The sequence below is a fragment of the Macaca mulatta genome, chromosome 15 (assembly GCF_049350105.2).
Source record: "Macaca mulatta isolate MMU2019108-1 chromosome 15, T2T-MMU8v2.0, whole genome shotgun sequence".
Taxonomy (NCBI): Eukaryota; Metazoa; Chordata; class Mammalia; order Primates; family Cercopithecidae; genus Macaca; species Macaca mulatta.
In genome coordinates, this window is record NC_133420.1 from 44,693,803 (window position 1) to 44,700,945 (window position 7,143).

Sequence of the window (7,143 nt, forward strand, 5' to 3'; positions counted from 1 at the left end):
TCACATAACGTAAAACTCACTGCTTTAAAGTGTACAATTCAGGCCTGGCACGGTGGCTCACGCCTGTAACCCCAGCACTTTGGGAAGCCGCAGCAGGTGGATCACCTGAGGTCAGGAGTTCGAGACCAGCCTGGCCAACATGGCCAAACCCCACCGGTACTAAAAATACAAAAATTAGCCATTAGCCAGGCGTGATGGTGGGTGCCTGTAATCCCAGCTACTCAGGAGACTGAGGCAGGAGAATCGCTTGAACCCGGGAGGCAAAGGTTGCAGTGAGTGAAGATGGTGCCACTGCACTCCAGTTTGGGCAACAGAGTGAGATTCTGTCTCAATAAATAAATAAATAGTGCAATTCAGGGGCTTTTAGTATATTCACTACCTAATTCTAGAACATTTCTATCATCCCCAAAAGAAATCTTATACCTATTAACAGGTTGGTGCAAAAGTAATTGCAGTTTTTGACATTTTAATTTTAAGTGGCAAAAACCACAATTACTTCTGCACTGAGCTAATACTAGCCAATCTCCACTTCCCTTCCCCTCATCTCCTGGCAAAGGATCTGCTTTCTATTTGTCTGGATTTGGCACCTGGATAGGTTATATATTTGAAATTCTACAACATTTGACTATTTGTAACTGGCTTATTTTCAAGGTTAAACATTTCAAGTTGTAGCATAAATCAGTACTTCATTCTTTTTTATGGCTAAATAATACTCCACTGTTTAGATAGATCACATTTTGTGTATCCTGTTAGCAGTTGATCAACATTTGAGTTTTTTCTACCCTTTGGAAATTATTAATCATGTACTATGAGCATTCGTTTACAGGTTTTTGTGTGAATATATTTCCACTTCTCTTGGATCTATACCTCGGAGTGAAATTTCTGAGTCCTGTGGTAACTATTTTTTTCTTTTTTCTTCTTCTTCTTTTTTTTTTTTTTTTTTTTTTTTGAGACGGAGTTTCATTCTTGTTGCCCGGGTTGGAGTACAATGGCATGATCTTGGCTCACTGCAACCTCTGCCTCTCAGGTTCAAGTGATTCCCCTGCCTCAGCCTCCCGAGTAGCTGGGATTATAGGCGCGCACCACCACACTCGGCTAATTTTGTATTCTTGTCAGAGGCAGGGTTTTTCCATGTTGGTCAGGCTGGTCTTGAACTCCTGACCTCAGGTGATCCACCTGCCTCAGCCTCCCAAAGTGCTGGGATTACAGGTGTGAGCCACCGCGCCTGGCTATTTTTTTCTTTTTTTGAGACGGAGTCTGGCTCTGTTGCCCAGGCTGGAGTGCAGTGGCATGATCTTGGCTCACTGCAACCTCTGCCTCCCAGGTTCAAGTAATTCTCCTGCCTCAGCCTCCTGAGTAGCTGGGATTACAGGCACGTGCCACCACACCTGGCTAATTTTTGTATTTTTAGTAGAAACAGGGTTTCACCATCTTGGTCAGGTTGGTCTCAAATTCCTAACCTCAGGTGATCCACCTGCCTCATATCTCCCAAAATGCTGGGATTACAGGCATGAGTTGCCGTGCCTGGCCCCTATGGTAAATCTATGTTTAGTTTTTTGAGGAACTGCCAGACTCCATATCCACTTCCAATTTCTCCACATCCTCACCAACAACAGTTATTTTACCTTTTTAAAAAGTTACAGCCATTCTAGTGAGTGTAAAGTGGCAATTCATCATGGTTTTTATTTGCATTTCCCTAATGACTAATGCTGTTGGTCATGGATATGCTTTTAAATTATGATTTTAATGGCCATGCAAATTCCATTGTAGGTTACTATAATATATTTTTAAATTGGCTGTTATTGAATATTCAAGTTGTTTCTATTTTTTCAAATTCACTTATACATATAAGCCTTTATGAATCATAGTCATCTCTGATTCCATGACATTCATCCATTCACTCATTTATTCAATAGCTATCTACCAAGCCAGGCCTGTTCTAGACAAAACAGATCCGATCTCTGCCCACCTAGAGCAGACGGTCCAGAGATTTATTAAATGGTTGTGCAAATAAGTCTATCAGCAGGCTGACGAGTATCAGTAAGGAAACACACAGGACACATATGTAAGAGGAGAGCATCATTCAGAGTGGGTGGCCAGGAGAAACCAGCCAGGGGTGGGAAATGGGGAAGAGCATTCCAAATAGAGGGAACAGCATGTGCAAAGCCATTGAGAAACTAACAGAAACCTGAGTGCCCAGGGGGACAAGAGCAAAGAGGGAGGTGAGGGCTAAGGTGGAGGGGATGGAAGTGGACATAGGATGGACTGTGCCGATTGGCAGCCCGCTGCGGGAGGGCTGAATATGTTGACAATTGTTTTATTTCCAATATGCCCTTTAAAAATAGCAAAGAAGGGATGAAGAGAAGGAAGAAGGCAGGGAGAGGGGATTTCCGAAGATGGAACACTTAAAGGAATGGGGTCCTGCCCTATCTGTGCCTACACTGGCCAAGGTGAGCATCTGTCAGTTGTCCAGCCTGTCAGTCACCTGCCAGCGTCCATGCCCAATCTCAACAGCTTACACCACACATGATACTGAGTGATCTTTACCCCTGGCCAAGTGGGTATTTTGACCTAAGAGCAGCCAATCTTGAAGTTGGCCAGTGGGCTGAGAAGTAACCTGGTGTGGTATAAAATATGAATATTTGGTCTTGGTCTCTAATTCCTGGCACAGAGCTCCTGAAACCCTTGAACATATTGCCTTTCATATGCTAATGAGATGACTTATGGAGGAGCCCTAGAGAGCTTCATGATGAGGGCTGGTTACCCCCACACCCCCAGCCTCCATGGGGGCAAGACGGGCTGGAGATTGAATTCAATCGTCAATGGCCAATGATTTAATCAATCATAATGAAACTGCAAGAAAAACCCCTAAACAACAGGGTTTGGGAGCTTCAGGGCTGGTGAACACGGGGACTCACTGGGAGGGCGTGGAAGCTTTGTGCAAACCACCCCATGTTTTGTTCTCTGCATCTCTTCCATGAGTCTGTTCTTGAGTAGTATCCTTTATAATCCACTGGTAATAGTAAGTAAAGCACTTTCCTGAGTTTTGTGAGTCGTTCTAGTGAATTATCTAACTAGAAGAGGAGGTTATGGGAACCCTGAAATTCAGAGCCAGATGGTCAGATGTACAGACGGTCCCTGGATTGTGACTGTTGGCTGAAGGGTGACAGCCATGTGGGGCTCAGCCCTAAACTTTGGGGTCTGCACTGACTCCCGGAGTTAGTGTCAGAACTGAACTGAATAATTGAACACCTAGCTGGAGTTAGGGAATCAGAGACCTCATATAAGAACTCACTTAATCCACTGCCTGTCCTGGTGGGGGACTTCCAAACCAATCAAGTCCTCCCTCTGGGGCACTGAGTATAAGTTAAGAAGTTGGGCCGAGATCGCGCCACTGCACTCCAGCCTGGGCGACAGAGCGAGACTCCGTCTCAAAAAAAAAAAAAAAAAAAAAAAAAAAAAAAAAGAAGTTGGGAGCGAGAGTCGAAGCAGGAAAGATTCACAGAGGGAAGGAAAGAGAAACTGGGCTACAGAAGCCATGAGCTCACCGGAACTGGACAGCAAGAGAAATCACAAGGAGGCAGAGGCCGCAGGAAGCAGAAGGCATGCGACACAGAGGGGAGGAGAAGACACAGGAGGTAGCAGGGCAGGTAGAGGAAGAGACAAGCTGATCACCAGAGAAGGGCTGGAGATGACAAATTAGCTTGGCTCTGAGCAGCTCTCCACTTCTCCTAAGAGCTTCCCAGGCTCTGAGAGCCCTGGCTGGGCTACGGCGGAGGTTCTGTTTTCCTCGTTTCCTCCTGGAGTCTGCTGCAAGTGACCTGGCAGTGTCTGCTCCTTACGCTGTCTCTGGTTCCAGGCACGTGGGCCTGGGCTTGGCTCAGAACTTCCCAGCCTCATTTTGCAGAAAAGGGATCTAGGAGAAGGAGAAAGTTCTGAAGAATGGCATAGGAAACCCTTAGGGTGGGGCCGCCATGGAGAACAGGGTGCTAGGGTGGGCATAGGGGTCCTGTGGGTGCAGCTCAGAGATCCAGGAGCCAAAAAGCACAGATTAGACTCTGAGTCACTGGAGGCCCCTGAGAAAAGGCTGTGCCCTCTCTGGGTCTGAGTTTCCCCATCTCTGAAAGTAGGTGACTTCTGCATCCCATCCCAGCATGAATATTTGTTGAATCTGTGACATGAGAGGAAAAATCATTTACAAAAGAAAGAGCCAGAAACTTAGAAATCCAGTAGGCCAACAGATGTTTGAGAAACACAACATCAAACATTTAAGATAACCAATACAATTTCATTTCTAAAATCTGAAGTTTCAAACTTCATCAAGTTGAGATATTCGAAATATTGGGCTCTGAGGGCTGGTGGGAGGAGAGGGGTCAGGTCTGCTGACGAATGTCCTCCTCTACACCAAGAGGACACCATCCACTCGAAGACCAACAGGGCCCCAAAATGAAATCCCTCAAATTCCACAACATCAAAAGATTCCTAAAGTTCCCCAGGTTTAAAGATTCTCCAGATCCTAAAATGTCCAAGATTTCGAAAGATGCTGAAAGCTCTGAAGTTTCCCAGGTTCTCAAACTTTCACAGGTCTCAACTTCCCAAATTCTAAAAGTCCCAGATACACACAGTGAGCCTAGTCGGGATCTGGCTTGAGAAGCTTGAAAGCACAGGGCCACCATCTTTACACCTGCTTTTTCTCCAGCCAGAGGCTGAGGCCCTCCCTTTGGGCACAGCTGTCCCTGAGGGCAGTGTTTTCTGTGACCAGGGTGGTCCCCACGTGGAGTAAGTTGGGCCTTAATCCTTTTCTATGCCTCCAGGGGCCCTAACCCTTCTCTCAGTAAGAACAGCTGCTGTCTGGGGTCCTGGGCCCCAAGATTCACCTTGTCATTCATTCCCAATGGCTCTGTCCTCGAGAGCTTACTGCCTAGTGGGGGCCACAAACAAGTAAGAGAAAGGGTCCCTGGAAAGGATGTTCACAGGGCAGTGGCCCGGCCAGGTGTGACCCCCTCTGAGGGGCCTGAGCTCCTGTCCTGCATGGCATCCCCACCTGCTGGCCACACCCAGGTTACATCCCAAGGATGCCATTCATCAGCTCCAGCCTCAGGAGAAAGCATCTTAGAGGCTCCAGTCCATGGCAGGTCAGAGGGCATCTCCGAGACTGCTGCCGGCCTCGGCTTCTGCTGTTTTGGACCTGCTGGTCCAACTGCCCATCCCAGGCCTGAGCCTCCACCTCAGCCCCATCAGGGCATCTCCAGCTCAGCTTCCGCTCTGGTTCTGCTGCTCCCTGAGCCAGGCCCCCACTTTCCAGCTCTGATCCTTCATGGGATGACTGTACCTCAAGTCTCAGGAGAGATGGAAGATGCCTGAGGTCAGCTCCCAGCCTCCAAGTCAGGACCCCTCCCCAAAGGGATGTTGGGTGGCACCAGGTAGAGGGAGAAGAGACTTTGGAGGGAGCACTGGCCCAGAGCCCAGACTTAACTATATATCCCCAGGTTGCAATCTCTGGAAACATCCATTTCCTCCACTATAAAGGGGGATTTTAATTATTCCTACCTGACTCAGTAGTAGGGGAATTGGGTGACCGGCTGCCTCCCTGCTTGTTAAAGGACCTATCAGACATACTCCCCTTCCTTTCCGCTCCCCACCCCCAATCCTGAGTGAGTGTTGGGAGCCGAAAAGGTCAGTCTCACAGGAACCAGCAGCACAGAAGGGGTGGTGCTAAGGCTCGCCCAGGGGTGCAGAGTCAGAGAGTGGGTTTTAACACAAACACTAATTGTGGATCCCAGAATGGACTCCCTGGCTCCATTCATGAAACTGGTATTTTTAGCCCAGGATCAGCTGCCTGCGGCCCCAGAGGGGGTGGCCAGGCCATGTGTCATGTCTCAGTGATGATGGACTCACTCTGCCCAGGAAACAAGCCCACAGGGGCCTGCTGCCAGATCCCAGGGCTGCCACTGCATCCAGGAAGAGGCAGATGTTCAGTTAAACCCTCTCATCCCCAAGGGGCACACCACAGGGTGTCAGAAATGACAATAATAATGAATATACATTAAACATTTCCTAGGTACCCAGCACTGTCCTGGCATTACAGGCATTAACTTATTTAATCATCACTACGAGGTAGATACTATTATTATCCCCATTTTATAGATGAGAAAACTGAAGCTGGAGCAGTTAATTAACCTACCTGAGTCCACACTGCGGTAGCAAGTGGAGCAGGGCGATTTAAAGCCAGGGAATCAAACTCCAAAGTCCATGATCTTTCTGCCTGGTCACTTGGAATCTGGACCAGCAGTGGACAGTCTTCAATGGCCAGTAGGTCCTCCTGCCTCAGCCCATTGAGTTTTCTGGGATTGCAGAGTGTATTTAGTCGGTGCTTCCCTCCTGCAGAGGTGAGGAAATTGAGGCCCACCATGATGTCCAAGGTTAAGGAACCATTTGGCCCTAATTCCCAAATCACAACTTTTCCCACTGAATGACTCCATGACAAGTTCATCTTGTCACCCGCTCGCCTCCTCAGCCTATCCCCAGCTCCCAGATCAGATAAGCTTGCTTTAGGGCAAAGAGCCTGGACTCTGGATGCAGATATGAGCCCCGATCCTGATGTGTTATGTGACCTTGGGCAAGTCAACTCACTTCTCCGAACTTCAGTTTTCCCCTCTGTAAAATGGGTGTGACTGGGCTATCTTCATAAGGCTGTGTGGTGGGTATAAATTGCCTGGAGATTCATCAAACATGGGTCTCCTTACTTTGGGCTCCTTGAACTATTAATTAATCCCTACTGTGAACAAGACACATGGCATACACCTTCCCAGGGTTATTCCTGGAAATGGAAGACCTGGTGATGGAATTGTAGACACTGTGACCACCTGTTGGGGAGATATTTGGAGCAAATCATGCCATGACTGCCTCTATCCAGTCTTCAGATTCCCAACAGAAAAGAATTTGGCAGAAAGAAAGGGAAGAGAGACAAGGCCTGTCCATGCTCTGAGCCAGCTGCCAGGGTAGGAAAATAGAACGTGCATGGCAGAGCTCAGGACCAGCTTAACCACGTGCCCTCTGGATGACCATGGGTCAGTCTCTCCTCTCCCTGGGGCCTGAATCTCCCAAATGCAGAGAGGGAAACAAGACTCATGCTCTCCCTGT

The 7,143-nt window shown here is 47.9% G+C and overlaps 1 long non-coding RNA gene across 1 annotated transcript; it reads right to left on the minus strand.

The window, feature by feature from the left end:
- Positions 1-1,883: 1,883 nt before the first annotated feature.
- Positions 1,884-6,381, minus strand: LOC106993650 (uncharacterized). The gene is made up of 2 exons (XR_001439932.3): positions 6,185-6,381; positions 1,884-3,916 (listed from the first exon to the last, which is right to left on the minus strand). It is a non-coding gene; the product is annotated as an uncharacterized LOC106993650 (long non-coding RNA).
- Positions 6,382-7,143: the final 762 nt, after the last annotated feature.